Here is a 15,737-nt window from a genome sequence, read left to right as displayed (position 1 = left end):
TGTTCTTCATAAAAGATGCCAGAGGAGAGGAGGAGGAGAACAACAATAGCTTCACTGGCCCCTGGGACCTTGGATGGAACAGCTGTTCTTTTTGGAAACATTAAAAGAAAAAAAAGTGTGACGTGAGGTCATTAGCAGACACCACACTAGATGTTTCCAAGCTGATGCTTTATATTTCAGATTCTTTTCTTTAAAATGCATCTTAAGACAGTCTGGGCATGACAAGCTTTATGGGCAATGAAGGGAGTTTTAAAAACAAATTTGATTCCATGAGAGAATTATAATCAAATCACCAGCACAACCCTATGCCTCAGCAACCTTCACCTTCCCTTACAGTCCCTTAGAGCCACTGGCAACAAGCAGAAAGAGGAGCAGCCTGATCTAACCCCACTTTCAAACTTCTTTAACTTGCAGTGTGTGTTTGTGGGGAGGTAATCCACCCAAAACAGCAGCCCAGGGGACAGCACCTTAGCACACCTCTTGCACTGCTGTGCTGAGTGCATCTTAGCTGCATCTAAGGATCTGGCACTGCACTGGATTGTCTCATTTGATTTGGTTGGGGTTGGTCCTGCTTTGAGCAGGAGGTTGGACTAGATGACACCTGGAGTCCCTTCCAACCCTAACCTTCTATGATTTATGTGCTTCTCTATCAGGAATATCAAATTAAACAGATATTTTTCTTAAGTGTAACAAATAATCGGCTGAAGTCAGAAAGACAGGGGGTTCATTTCTACCAATAGTGGAAGATAAACAACAGAAACATGCAAAAATTCACAGTTACTTAAGATCTGGTTTCATTCCTGCTATTGTCAATAGGGAAAGGAAAAGCTCATGGACTCTGAGGTCTATGAAGCTCACAAACTATTATTTTTGGGGTTCACAGGATTTGCAGGAGTTCATGCAACTTTATTTATGTAATTTAAACCCATTCATTCCTGTACCTCCGAGGGTGATTCAGTTTTTAAAAATTAATGTTGTTCTAGCTAAAAGGGAAGCCAACGCTATGAACAGAGATAGAAGCACTCTGCTCTTAAAAAAGCTTGCATTCCCCTTATACAGAGAGCATGCGTGTTCATACATATACACCTATCCACATACACAAGGTCTGTTTCTCCTCTCATTTACTCTGGTGTAAAAAACAAGAGTAATTCCACCAAAATCAATAACACCAGTACAAAACTAGTGTAAGTGAGAGAAGAATCAGGCCCACTGATGCGACTTTCTTCCCCTCCCTGCTCTGTTTTTCATAGTCTCTCTGTGTTTGAGTTTCACCCACCCCACTCCATTTTTCACACTTTTTTTCACTAGATTTGCCTCCCCACATGCACACACTCCTTTTAAAAAATAGTCTCTCCTAAGCGAAGTACAAACTCGAAAGCATCAGAGCCAGACTTCTGAACTCACAAATTTCAAACTCACCCATCCTCAGCTGTCACAGTAACTATTATCAAGGGCCAAATTCTCCCCTCAATCCTGATTTTGGCAGTGTAACTGCACTGACTACAATGAAATTATTCCAGATTTACATCAGCATTAGTGAGAGCAGAATTTGGCCCTTTATTTTAAAAACAGTCCTATTATTTGTCCAACGTCCCTGTACCTCTCTCCTCCCTCACGTGGCCAAAAGGCAGTGTACTCTTCTGGGGCAATTCCCTGTTAACCATGAGCCATACTACTACTACCAATAGTGGGCAACTTGGAAACCCTTCGTTGTCAGTCTTGTAGGAGAGGACAAGGAGATTGAACGTGATGAGGTAAGAGACAGGGAAGCAAAGCAGGGCTTCAAGGAGGAGCAGAAATGTGGTTGAAGCAAGGACAACACAGACAGGACAGGGAGGGAGATCCAGACGACCATGGTTAAAAGTAATCAAGGCAAGATATGACTGTGGGATGGACAAGGGGTGGAAATGACAAGGCATATTGAAGGATACCAAAGGGAAGTATTTCTGTCAGTTTGTTTCACACATGCATGTTCTCTCTTATTCAAAATATCTGTAAGGTAGAAGCAGCTACCCATCTGTACGAGGCGGAGGTAAAGTTACCTACCTAAGAGTGGGATTGAGAGGATTAGTTAATGTTTACAAAACACTTTGAGGAGGTAGAGACCTAAGTAAAGCGCTAAATATTGTTCGTTTAACCCTGTTGTCCTAAGACAACATGCATACAAATGAGGCTCTATCAGCAAAGCAGAAATCTTTGGTCTGTTGACTACCAGCTATCTTGGTGCTTGAAAGCACCAGAGGGCCCAAAATCACACTAGGATTTTTTAAAATTGCTTGTCAAGATGTATTTATTGGGAATTTGAAATAGCTGAGGAGATAGCAAGGACAGAACAAAATCTGCCTAGCGATTAGGTGACTTTAACAACAAGCAAAGAGATGATCACAAATCTTTAAAAAGCATTTTTTTGCATAGCTGCTAGCTAGGACAAGCACTCCATAATACTGCTGCAAAATGAGCACAAGGGATGAAACACAGTGTCAGCTGACAGACAGGACATTGTTGGGGGAGAAGGGGGGGGAGGATGGCGGGGGAGGGAAGCTTTCCAAAAGTATCTAGTATGGATTACGGTTCATCATCTGTACAAAGGGGTCATTTGGTCTAAACCTCCCTTTACAAACTTCCTTTCTTCATTCAGGTCACATTACTATTAGTCAGGCTTACAATCTGAAAAAAGCCAGATTCGTGAGGCTTTACATTTATTTGCTCTGTCAGCTCTATGTATTAAATGCACGTTTAGATGTGCGCTATATATATCTTATTAAATGTTCTGTCCTCTGTAGCTCTGTTCTCATCTGACTTATTTTGAATTCAAAGACTGTGACTATAAGTGCCTTCAAACCTACAGATGCTTAGACCACTGGGGACACAGCACAAAAATGTGAAATGCAGCAACCATTACTGTCCGATCTCATTACGCTCATGCCTTGGAAGGATAAAATAAGAATGCACTGGAATTCAATCTCTTCTACGAAGAGAAATTGGAAGCAGAAAATCTCACTTAGAAATTATGTGCACTCAAGTGCCTGGAAATGACCATGCTAAGAAAAATGTACATATAGGCTATATCAAATGGGGGATAGTAGACAACTAAAACACAGCACCAAAGAAAATACATATATATTCCTAGTGCCAGATCCTTGGCTCATGGCAATGCATAGTAGCTGGAAAACTAGCAAACCAGGAGACTCCCTAGTGTAGGAGGATCACCAGGTGGTATAGGGCTGGCATAGCCAGTCCTGTGCCATCTCCTATAACCCTTCATAAAGAGGGCATGGCCAGAACACTACTGTGTACTGGCAATCCCAGGGTACCTAAAATGGCCACTCCTCAATACATCTAATTTGAATCAGCATCATATATTAATACAGTCACTCCCCATGTATTTATGCAAACAATTAAAAATAAAGTGGATAACACTTCTAGTCTTCCTCTCTCCCCAAATGGATTCCAATGATTAAATTAACCACAGTAGCACCAATAGCAAGATAATTAACAATGCATTCACGCCATCCTCTGGGAAGATAATTGTATTCCATCTCTTTTTAATGAAGACTAGTATTATGATCTTAAGGGTTGTTGTTCTTGTAACTATTAATTGGATATTAATACATCAGTGAGATACTTGCCAAGGCTTTAAACCAAACTGACCGGTGATCCCTCTTTTGGGTGTTGGCCAGTGCAAGTCACAACTTCCTCTTGAGATTCCTGCTTCACAGAGTGCTACTGCAGAACCTGTTCTGTGAACTGTTGCATTACAACACATGCTGTATACAGTATGTGGGCTTTTCCATATGTAATGTAACTCCTCAGCAAGAGGCTCTGGTAACTATTAAGAATATTAAGTAGAACAACCTTACTTCTTACTCATAAGTTTCAGCCCAAACATTCACCACCATCTAATAGAAGCACAGTGTACTCACTGCCTTCAGTGGGCCACCTCTGAGTCACAGAAGTTACAAATGAAAAAGACCTATTTGACCATCTAGGCCATCTCCCTTCTATACAAGATTGTTCATTATGGTACAGTTTCTAGCATTTCATATAGTCTAGTTAAAAAAGTCTCAGGTGAGGAAGCCTCCACCGCTCCCTTAGCTTTAGATAGAAGTAGACCACTAGCAGGGATATTTTCCTTTCATACAGGGAATGTACTGAAAGCATTAAGGGGCACATCCTATGCTCTTTTCACAGCAGAGCAAGACTGCCCTGCCATGGAACTGAGGCAGTTCTGCTGCCAGCCACAAAGAGCCAGAGAGAGTTTCCTGACTTCTTACAAGAGGTGCTGACAAAGGAGGTCACATAGCCCAGCACCTAGTGAGGAGTGGACCAAAGCAGGGTGGGAACAGGGTAGTGTATGGATCCACCGGCCCTTGCTCCATTTGAACAAAGACTATTTAGACTGAGAATGCTACTATGGTGCTCTGACAGCAGTAGCAGCCACGGAGACTTCTGTTCCTCCAGAACGTGGGAGAAAAAAGGGCCGATTTCTTCCTCTCCCACCTCAACCCCACAGGACTTCCCTCACATCAACCCCGGTGGCTCCGGTTTGGCACAGGAAGGAGAGAACATATGCCTCTAGGCTAGAGTGGATAAAGACAATACTCTACCTGATGATAACTAAGGTGCCTGACTGCCAATGAACTTGGGGAAGGCAGATATAATCTATCAGTGAGGTTTTATCAGTAGGTGTTACAAAAAAATCCAATCCCCCCCCCCCCGCACCAACAAGTCTATGCAACATAGAGGAAAGATCATGTTTGGAGAACAAGGCCTTTAAATCTAACTTAGCTACAGCTGTGCCATGTGATGTTCATTGCCCCATGATTTCTCTTAACTGTGAGCATTTTAGAAAAAAAATGCTTAAACCCCATAATTTTGCACAACTGTAAAAATTTAAATTGTTAAAAATAAAAAATGCTTTAAAATAAACAGCAATATTATCCATCAAAATAATAAAAAATAAAAATAATTCTGCCAAACCTAGTGATACAGAATATTTTCACTAAAGGGCTGATTCAGCAAAAGGGACCAAATTATTCACAAATGTGAATCTCTAATGAACTGCAAAGATTCAGGGATACTTTCTACTTTATTATCCTAATGTTGCTACTTGTGTTGCCTCTGTAGCTGGTGCTGTTGGTGTCTTCGCACACATAGTCAGCCTATAGCTCAAGCGGGAACAGTTTGGATTCTCAGTCATATGTCAAGATGCCGAAAATCAATTCTAAGCCTTAAAAGATAGAACTACTCATGGAGAAGGTCACTAAACACAACCAGCTGCTCTGCTGCACTAGAAGCTTGAAGGCAGATTCTACAGAAAGGTCATGGGTGTTCAACACACACAAAGTCCATCCCCTATCCCCACTCTGCTTCAGTATTTTAAGAGGAATATTCCTGTAGGGGACCTTAAATATTTATTGAGTAGGATTTACCTTATATCGAGCACATAAAAACAGGGGACTGAATGTTGATCCCTGGTGTTGTAGCATTACAGAATTCTGCCCAGTTTATCAGAGAAACAGGCAAGATAGGTAAAATATTACCCATGTTGTGCTGTCAAGGTCAGTGATACACTGGGTTAATTGTAATAAAGCGAGGCTGCACAAGTTAGGGCAGTTTTAGGGGTTGGCAAGTTGAGTCGATTAGCTTTTTTTTGCCCCCTCCCTCCTGTCAAAGTGCCTAGGGCAGCCTTGGTTATGAATCAGTCTCTCTTGCTTGGTAATACCTACCCTACACCTTTTCCCCTTCACTTCCTACCCCATTTCAGTGCTCAATCTCTCCAGTCCCCTCCCATCATCTCCTGAGCAGGTCACCTGTTGTGAACCAGCCTGTGATAGGCAGAACCCTATATTCTGATTATACACACAGGTTATATATGAAAGGTGTGCAATGCAGGTTTTTTTAGGCAACTTACACAAAAATCCAACTTAACTGAGGCATAACTAATTCATGAAAAAAGATCTTTGTGCCAACTGCAATTATGGCATTACTTTTTCAGCTTGGTGTGGTTTAACTTTAGCAAATAATTCAGGTTTTGCTTTTGGCTATAGAAGTATTTACCCTAATGAATGTCGCCTGGGCTTACTTCCCAAGGGGTGTGTGTGTGTGTGTGTGTGTGTGTTAAGAGCCAATTAGTGCACCTGTGACTGATTGATTGCCTCCTGGCCTGGGTGGGGTGAGGCTGAGAGTGAGCTAGGTGAAGATCATTAGGTATCTGGGCCTTATAAGGAAGCTGTGGGAACTCAGTAATGGGAGATTAGACTCTCCTGGAGAGAGAAAGCACAAAAAGCAGGCTAACCCAAGAAGGTAACCCAAGAGTTCAGCAGAGAAAGGAAAAGCTGGGAGAATCTAGGCAGAAGCCTGAGAACCAAATGGAGGTTGTGTTAAGCACAGGTTGTGGGGAAGCAGCACAAGAGGGCTTGGGGGAAAGAAGCAGCCTATGGAAATTCAGGGCCCCTAGGCTGGAACCCAGAGTAGAGAGTGGGTCAGGGTTCCTCTATCAGCCCTGAGGAAGGGGTATGCAAGGAATATTGAGCCCAGGGTGGGGCTCAAGACTCACCCCAAAAGACAGGCCAAGGAATAGACCAATAGGCCAAGCTGAAGGCTCTTTTATGGTGGGACATTTGGTGAACTTTCATATTGGACCTTCTTGTTACTCCTGAAGGGGATAGATCTTTATGTGACTTGGCCAAAGGGCTGGGATACAAAAGACCTGGTGAGAGGCAGAAGCCTGCAGGAGGTGTCAGAGACAAGGGGCCCTTGCAGCATCACACCCTGACACAAAGGGGTGCTACAGATACTGCGTACACTGCCTTGCATAGCCTAACCTCAGGCTTTCCTAAAACCGTTGGAAAAAATATACACAGCCTCATCGCAGATCAAATTCTGTCTCCAAGGGGGAATGTGCAGCTATCAAGGAGGTAAAAGGAAATGTCACTCAGGCACCAGATGGGACAATGTGGTTTGATCATTTTCTTCTAAATTATACCAGGTACACCAGCCTGGTGTCTATGAAGAATTCCCAGGTAGAGACCTACGGGAATCTATAAAGGATAAGTGTTGTTGTCCCTAGTGTAACCCCCCTGAAATGAATGGTACTATACCCTAGTAATAAATATGGCCCAATACATTTTTTTAAATGGCCCTTACTTGTGTTACTTACAATGTTCAGCCATTATATAGCATGCTGTATTTTCAAAGTATTGTATGTAGCGGGATCTAGAGACAGACAGTGGCATCAGCAATATGAGTCAGTGCTGGACTATCGGGGGGAGGGGGCCTGAGGAATAGCCACAAGACTGGGTGGCATCTCACCCTCCAGCAACTGGGGGCATGCCCTTTCTGGTAGGAGGATTGCCATTGGTCATTCACTAGGATTGCTGCTGCCTATAAAAAGGCAGTGTCAAGTGGAAGCAGCTCCTTTCTGCTTTACCTGCTACCCAACAGCATCGCTTGTTACAATCTGTCCTGGCGAGTTTTACAACATTGTCAGCCCCAAAAGTTCAAAAACCACAAGTTAGCTCCTCCGCCCCCAAACCATGAGATTGGCTTAAAAATAGATATTTTTAAAATAAAATAAATAAGTCGGGGTTCTTTTCATTTTCTTTCTGTTTTTTGATCCCTCCTGGTGCTCTTAGGTGACCCTCTCAAACTTTTTCCTGCCACCATGAAGAATAGAAATTTACTTAAAAAAAATTCTCCCATAATCAATTTAGTGTAGGAGCTGGAGCTTTAAGTAAAGTACCAGATATCATGAAAGTTGGCTACACTAGTGATGGTTTGGGGTCTGCCCTCTCAACCCCACAAATGTTATATCTTTTCCTTTGATAAGGCGCCTGTACAACAAGCAATGTTGTTGGAACCGGAATCCACAGATGCACTCTGTCTGTCTTAGGGCTTTCTACAGTTCCCCTCACTCAGGTGTCTAGGCCAGGGACAACTGAAGATAGCACTGCTTGTTGGCAGTTTTCTCCCAGCACGTTTGTGGATTTCTCACTGACATAGCATGGATGGGTCTGCAAGCCTGTTTAGGCCTTGCATAGGTTAGATGCTAAGTAGTGTAAGTACCACTGCGTGTGCAAGGAGAGGATGCAGGGATAGAATTGCACTGCTACACCAGTACTGCACGGTACCTGTTGCTCTGATATATTCATCTTTTGAAGTCCAATTAAATAAAGTTATAGCATTTTGGACCTGCTTTTGCAGCCTTAACTCAGGCTGTGAGCACTTTACTCATGCAGGTAGCACCAGGGGGTTCAATGGGCTTCCTTGTGTGAGGGTTGCACAGTCTGGCCTCTTCTCTGTGCTTTTCCATCTGCCTTTGTTGGTCTCTGCACTCAGCAGGAGAAAGCTGCTGAGGAGAGGAAAGGAGCAAGACCAAGAAAAAAGAAAAACAACTGAAGAGTGGAGCTGGTAGAAATGGAAGGGTAAGTCACAAGAAAGGAGTGTGTAAATAAAGTTAAAGGGACAGAACAGATATTAAGCAGAGGCCAGGACTGGAAAGACACACCACGGTGAATGAAAGGGAGAGTGAGTGTAGGACCAGACACCAAATAGGGGTCATCACCCTCAAGGTGGGGGAAGTGACAATGATTGCTGTTGGAAACTGGAAGAGATCCCAGGAGTTTGGTGGAGCAATAATGATGGGAGGCTCTGCTGCTCTAGTGAAGGGGTTGGGGAGAAATAAAAAGGGAGGCTGAAAATTTCCACCGCCTGTTACTCATCCATCCTGCAGTAGCTGCTCATCCTAAGTGGAGGGCTTAGAGCCAGAAGATAATATCCAGATCAGGGGAGGCCCAGGGAAGATATCAGAGACAGGAAGTCTACAGAACCAAACAGACTGGGGAGCTATTTACCAAAGACACCACAGGCACCAAGGTTCCAGCACAGCCCCTTTTGTAAGGCTGTAGAGTACATCTGAGGCTAACACACACAGTCCAAAAATAATATGTAGCTATTTCCTCTTTATTGCTCCTCATTTTTGTTTTTCTTGTGATCCATCCAATTCTAGTGCACTGGAAATAAGATTAATTTATTTTGTGCTAATTTAATTTAAAGGTTCTCAGTGGTTTCTGCTCAAGAACGACATTTTCTTTCATTTGAATCTAGGCCTGCATTACATTCCAGTTTCTTAAAAAAACAAAAAATCCTAATTCAGGGACAAATTTTCCTCAACTAGGCCATTTGTGTGTGCACAGTCAGTGGCATACGCAATTTTATGATGCACCCATGTGCAGATGGAATTTGTGTTTATAAATTATGTTGTAAGTGACAGTGAATGCAACATGCACTGTACTCTGGACTCACGGCTGAGCTCCTTAGCCCCATCCAGCAAAGCACAGGGGCACTTACATTTAAGCCTGTGAGTAGTCCCAACTCAATGGGACTACTCACGTTCTTAAAGTTAAGTGTGTGGTTAAGTGCTGTGCTGAATTGGGGCCAGAATACTCTGCATCTTGTAGAATTAAGCCCCAAAGCATCAATCCTACAAATACTTATATTGAAAACGTACAATGCAGAAATTAACCAGTGCAATAACTAGGCCTCGAGTCTGCAAACCTCTAGGATCAGGAATAACTTCACTTATGCTGGGGTTACTCATATATGCAGTTACCCACATGTGTAAAGTTTTGTAGGATAAGAGTCTATCCATCACATTGGCAAGTTGTGCATGCACAAATACGGGACTTTTATTGAAAACATGGTCCTTTGGTCTTATTTGTCTTGAAACCAATCCTTTAAATTGTGCAATAGTTTTTAAGTCTCACCTCTCACTATGTAAGGAAGTCTTCATTTCCTAGTAGCTTGATCCAAACTGTGCTTACAATACATGAAATATATCTGAGGAAACTAGAGGACAGCTGTGTTTGTTTTTTAATTTGATGAAAGAGAAACTTCTGGAGGACTAATTTTTACAGGAGAATCCATAAAGCTCAGCGTGTTGTTTTAAATGTGAAGAGAATAGTCATCCTATAAAAATGAAATGGGAAACCCAATCCAGTTAATTTGGTGAGGTTATTCTGGACTTTCTAATGCAAAAGCAAAAAGGAATGCAAAATAATTTTCAGCACTACACAAAAAACAGGTAAAAAAACTTAACTTCAACTATAAAGCAATGGATTAAAAAAAATGTTTAGGTTCAAATTAATGGTGCTCTGAAGTTGGTCAATGAATGGCATTGGCTAATGTCAGATACTGTGTAAGGTTTACCACACAGCACTCAATCCTGACAACTGTTATTCCAGTTTTGGATCTCTACTGCACACACAGACTGCCAAAGCCTCTGAACTGAATGGTTTTGTGAGTCTGGTCAAGTGTCCACTAGGGATTAGGTTAAAACCAACCAACAAATTCTTTGCACGGCTGAATTCAGTTCCTCAGAGGTAAAAGTTGAGTAATATCCACCAACTGGAACAGCATCCTTCCCCTCAGCATTTTATTTCTTGCAAGTTTATTTAGGGCCAGATTTTTTTTGATGTCCTTACGTTGACTCCACAAGTAATGTATGGCTCTTACATACTGGCTGTTACTTAAGGAATGTTCTTGTAAAACGGCTTCATGTCAATATGCCATTTACACTGATGTCCACATGTTCTGTTTTCAAATTAATAAGAAATCTATTCCCATTCAGAAGAACTTCTTGGACATATTTATTTTTAAACAGTACAATTCCGTTTTATCGAAGTGCAAAACGTCATCTGTTGGAGCTGCTTTGCCAGGAAGCAGAGGAGGGGAAATGGATCCTAAAAACAATGCGGTTGGCCTAGGTCTTCCCTCCTGCATGGATCTCAGGGGTTGCGTGGGTTTGTGTCTGAACACCTTGCCCACATTGCTGGGACAAACAAACTCCCGTCCTCTGAACAGTGGAAAGGAGACTTGGCAAGGGGCTTGCCCTTACAGCGCAATCCTCAAGGCTCCTCTGCAGGACGGAGAAATCTGGTCTAACAATAAATGCTAATAATATTAAACATCTGTCAAATATTCAAATGACAGTCATGTGTATTATGTATCCTAAAGGGAGGGGACATCCTCCCTGCACAAAGGTGGGGAAGTGGTTTCAGTGATGATGATTCTAACAGGAGATTTACATTTTGAGAATACTTGTAAACTACCAAATATTATTTTTCCCTAATTTGAACAAACTACAAAAAAGTAGAAAGCTACAAATCCCAACATCCCGCACTCTACTCCAGGGAAATCCCAGAGAAGATGCTTTTTCTTGGCTTCAGGGAGCACTCCCCTCCCACACCTGCATCGTTATCTTCCCACCTACATGGTCCCAGATGGAGATCCCCAAGCCTCTTTGGTACTCCTCTCACCAATACCCCCTCCCTCAACTATACCAGAAAGGAGACATCTGAGGCTCCTCCGCTCTGTGCTCTACAATAGCCTTCAGCCCATCTTCGTTCCTTCTCTACTCCGCTGACAGAGGACAGCCAATCCGCTCTCCACAGCTCAAGAACATGTCTCTCTAGAGGCCGGAGAGACTCTGGGGCTATATCCCCACTCCAAAAGATCATCCATTCTGCTGTTGTGTAGAACAAAACCTGGCATTCCTACCTTCAGTGCCCCATTCCTGGCTTTCTTGCAGCCAGGCCTGCTTATGGGGGGGTCAAGGAAGGCAATTGCCCAGGGGCCCGGCAATTTAAAAGGGCCCAGATGGATGGGAGGATAGATATGTATCTTCCCCTCCTCCACATCCCCCTTCTCCCAAGGCCCCGGCCGATCATGCTCTCCATCCCTCCCCTGAGCCGAGCTTATTTATTATGTGCCATGCAGGTTCTCGGGTGGTTGAGGAGGTGGTATCTGCCTCCCATCAGTAATCTGCCTGGGGAGTCCAAGATGCCTAGGTAACAGATACCGCCTCCCCTGCTGCCCGGGAATCTGCATGGTACATAATAAATAAGTAAAAACCTCTGGTGGAAGCCCACTCGGACCTCAGCCAGATCCTTCTGGGGGGGGCCACTGACTGTTCTGCCCTGGGCCTCGGAATTGCTGTCAGTGTGCCTGCTTGCAGCTTAGGACCTATTAAATGATGGTAGTACAGGGTGATACAGAAAAGAGACAGAGAGGAGGAGTGAGTCTCCTGACTGCCTCATTCCCTAGCTCTTGTCTAATGTGGATTCCAAGACCTTCATCTAGCCTCAGACCAATGGCAACTCATGCTCAGAGTGCACCAGTCTTTCCCCCTGGTAGCCACTTCTGTCCCATCCTGCCCTCTCAGATGATCCCTTTTTGGTGCATGCCAATAAAGTGAGTTCCAATCAAGTTCAGTATCTACACTTGGCTGCAGTCAAAAGTGTAGGTGGTGATAAATAATATTCCCGCTTATTGCAACCTAATTTTCAGTGACACCCGCAAATTCGTCTGCTGCACGCAGTCATGGACTAACTCTTTCTGTTGCCTGTGTCAGGGATTAAAAATGTCGCATTCCCTTAGCCTAGCCCACTAAAGGGCAGGGGGTTAAAAACTTGCCTATGCAGCCTGAAGACTGTCTAGGGTGCTGATGCTGAATTTTTCAGACAGACAAATCATTAAGAATACACAAACACACACTGGACACTGTGTCCTAGTAACCAGAAAAGCAGCCAACAAGCTAAAAAAAAAAATCATGCAATCTGATTAAACAGGACTGAAAACGGCATTTCTCTCTTTCAGCTGCTGATGTTACAGTGAATCCTTGAATCCAACCTTGTGGATTCAAAAAATTATAGTAGCCAATTCTAAAACTAGCACAAACTCCCTGTTGTCCTTCTGAATTATGTCAAAGAGAGAAGACACCGACTAGTGCTCCTGTATGTTAAAAAAAATAGTCTTCAGTCGTACAATCCATACCCTGTCCTCAGTCTTTTAAACTACTCTTTTGTGGCTGGGTTGTATTTCAGTACAATTCCCAGGGGAATAGATATGCACCTCCCATTACTCATAATTGGAGATGCACATCCAATTCCAGAGCCACTGGGCAAAGAATGTGTGTTTCTACAAGAACAGCTACATAGTGTGACTAATATTTTTGTGGGCTAGAGAGTAATGTAAATTAGAGATGAATAACTACGGTATATCGTAGCCCTTGATCCCTGTAAAACCAATGAACCAGAATTCCCCAAGAAAAAGCAACGTGTGTGTGTGTGTGTGTACGTGTGTACACAAGCTCTGATTAATCTCATCAGTTTGCTTTCCCGGAAACTGGATGTCCCAGATGCCATTGTTGCCATTATAAATGTTCATCTGCTCTGCTTTCTGCTTGATTTTTTGTAGCATGCTTTGCTTAACCGATTTACCTTTTTAATGAACTTTTTAGCCACAACACTATTAAATTAAAAGAAGAGTAGAGCTATGATCCTCTAAGCCAGATTCTTTTTAATATTTAAAAAAGATTGTATGGCATATAGAAATCCTGAGTAGCATTATAAGGATTACTGATTTATTAATAGCTGCCATGCACATCAAACAAGAATTTCAAAAGGGGACTTTTTGTTATCTCAAATGCTACTGGTTTTGTGCGATAGTAGAGACAATACAACCACAAACACACTGTGAATTAAAACTATTCTTACCAACTCCTCTTCAAAGGGTAGTTACCTTATAATTCCTGAGGAAAATAACCCACTTCATTCATTCATCTCAAGCAACATGTTAAAATTAATAAAACGTATTTTACTTCTGACCATATTTGCTAATATTTTTATAACACATTGCTGTATCTATCTGCATTCATAAAGCACTTATTACCATTGCATTTAAGCATTAATTAAAATAGCATCATTTACTGCCCATGCATGAAGTGACAGAATATTTATTGTAAGGTTTGGCAAGGTCAATTATGTTTTTAACACACCAGATGATGTAAATGTGGATCATTGCATTTCAAATATGCAATATTACAGAGAAAATAACATTCTGCTGTGGGCAAAAACACAAACATGGGGAATTTCTTTCCTTTCATAAATGAATTATATATGGTGAAAGGGTTCTCGGCAATGGGGTGTTTTACCAAAGGGGTGCAATTTACACAGAGAACACAGGCGCGCGCGCACACACACACACAGAGTGATCTACAAAGATGTATCTGAGATCCCATGCTCTACTCCCATCTTCTGTTTGAGTCTATTTATGGACAGAAAAGGAGACACAAAGGGGTGGGGAAAAAAACCCAACCAGAAACACCTGCCCAGAAAAGCAAAGTTGACAAGGAAACAGAAAGACTGCTTCGCTCAGCTTGTCTCAGCTGCTTCCCACATTTCAAAAGTGGAAAGTGCTAGAGAAGTATTGCTATTATTAGTCCTTCAGATCAGATGCAGACTGTATGTAGCATTGATTAAAGCTGTTGGCAAGATGCATGGGTTTACACGCATGCAAGTATTGCATACCAAGAATTTCCCCCATTAAAAAGACACACAGACACACACACAGAGCACAACAACACCACGACTGTGAGTACTCACAGCTCTGAGTACAGGAAGTGCAGATTGCCCACATTGTCTATGTAGTTTGCAGGACTTAGCCAAGGTAGGACCAATAACAGAAGAGCCTTCATTTTCAGCGGAGGGATGGCACTGCTGCTAGGTTTCCTCCTTCCCACTTTTTCTCTGTCTGCTGATGGGGCACAGAACTTCAAGCTTTTATGTCAGCCAAACCTTTTCTAAACGAGCCTTTCCATTTCAATGCAATTGGTAGCACATTATGAATCAAATTTAAATCCCTTAAACGAAGCTATGCTGAAAAATCATTGACCTGTAAGAGGATTACTTGATCTGATTCTCAGATGGGTAGATGTGAGGGTTTAGGGACAGCACAGCATGGTTGGCGAGACAGTGACTTATGCTGCATAGCAGGCTGATGCACAGGAAAGAGACCTGCCTCCTGCAGTATTCAGAGTGGTTCTTCAGAAGCAGCTGGTACATTTACATCACTGGCCAGAAGCAGATGGATTATGAGCTAAACTGCATCAGAGAAGGGTGTAGTAGTCTCAACGTAGCAAATGAAGCCCCCATGCAGTTCCAAAGCAATGTAGGATGACCACACCTTTTTAAAGTAAAATACCACAACGGAGCTGAACTGATTGGTTATTGATTCCAGTTCAATCTAAATTCTCAATGTTCAGTCAGATTTTTTTTTTTTTGGCAAAGGTAATTTAAATATGAACCCAGGACACATCTTCTCTTTCTTTTTTAAATAATATGAATAACTCATTTTAAATGAGAATGTTTTTAATGAATGTTTGTGCCGATTCCAGTGATAAGTTCTCTTATTAAGCACAAGCATAAATGCGCAGGAAACTCACCTTGTCCTATCAATGATCTCATCTCTGATAAGGGGGGAGCTTTCACTTTCTCTCCGAGAAAAAGAATGGGCAGGAGGCTGATTTATGAAAGAATGTGACAATAACCAGCTATTACACTGATGATTCTAATAGAATCCACTGATTTAATCATGAAAACAACAGTCACATTTAGCTGAGATTTCAGACTGGGTTTGAGTCACTCCCTCTACAAGCATCAGGCTATTTTATTAGCAGAATCACACACCTTCTCCCCCCTACTGATTTGCCAGTATTAAACAGAATTTCCATCTGCAATGTGCCTCAATAGGATGGATTCCTAGCTTGAAGAACACGCAGCCCTTTTCATCTCCTGTACTATTATGAGCTCAGTTCAGACCGCAAGTGGGGTTTCCACGCCTCGTTGAACTAAAGTAGTCAAAAGCATAATAGTGGTAGTGGTAATTACCAAATGGTT

General features: G+C 42.4%; 1 protein-coding gene across 2 annotated transcripts in view; it reads right to left on the bottom strand.

Annotated features, from left to right (window-relative positions):
- LNX1 (ligand of numb-protein X 1) overlaps positions 1-15,737 on the bottom strand; it is a 111,503-nt gene that overhangs the window by 72,503 nt on the left and 23,263 nt on the right. The window contains exon 1 of one of the 2 annotated variants that reach the window (XM_067531137.1): positions 5,433-5,496. The exons of the other annotated variant lie outside the window; for it this stretch is intronic. The gene's annotated coding sequence lies outside the window, so the exon portion shown is untranslated. Of the gene's footprint in view, positions 1-5,432; positions 5,497-15,737 lie in introns of those variants that run through there. 2 annotated transcript variants of the gene reach the window in all.

Source organism: Emydura macquarii, unplaced genomic scaffold (genome assembly GCF_026122565.2).
Source record: "Emydura macquarii macquarii isolate MOO-44397 ecotype Brisbane River unplaced genomic scaffold, CSIRO-AGI_Emac_v2 contig_3128, whole genome shotgun sequence".
Lineage (NCBI taxonomy): Eukaryota > Metazoa > Chordata > Testudines > Chelidae > Emydura > Emydura macquarii.
Note: the sequence above shows the minus strand (reverse complement) of the source record. Positions and strands in the feature narration are given on the sequence as shown.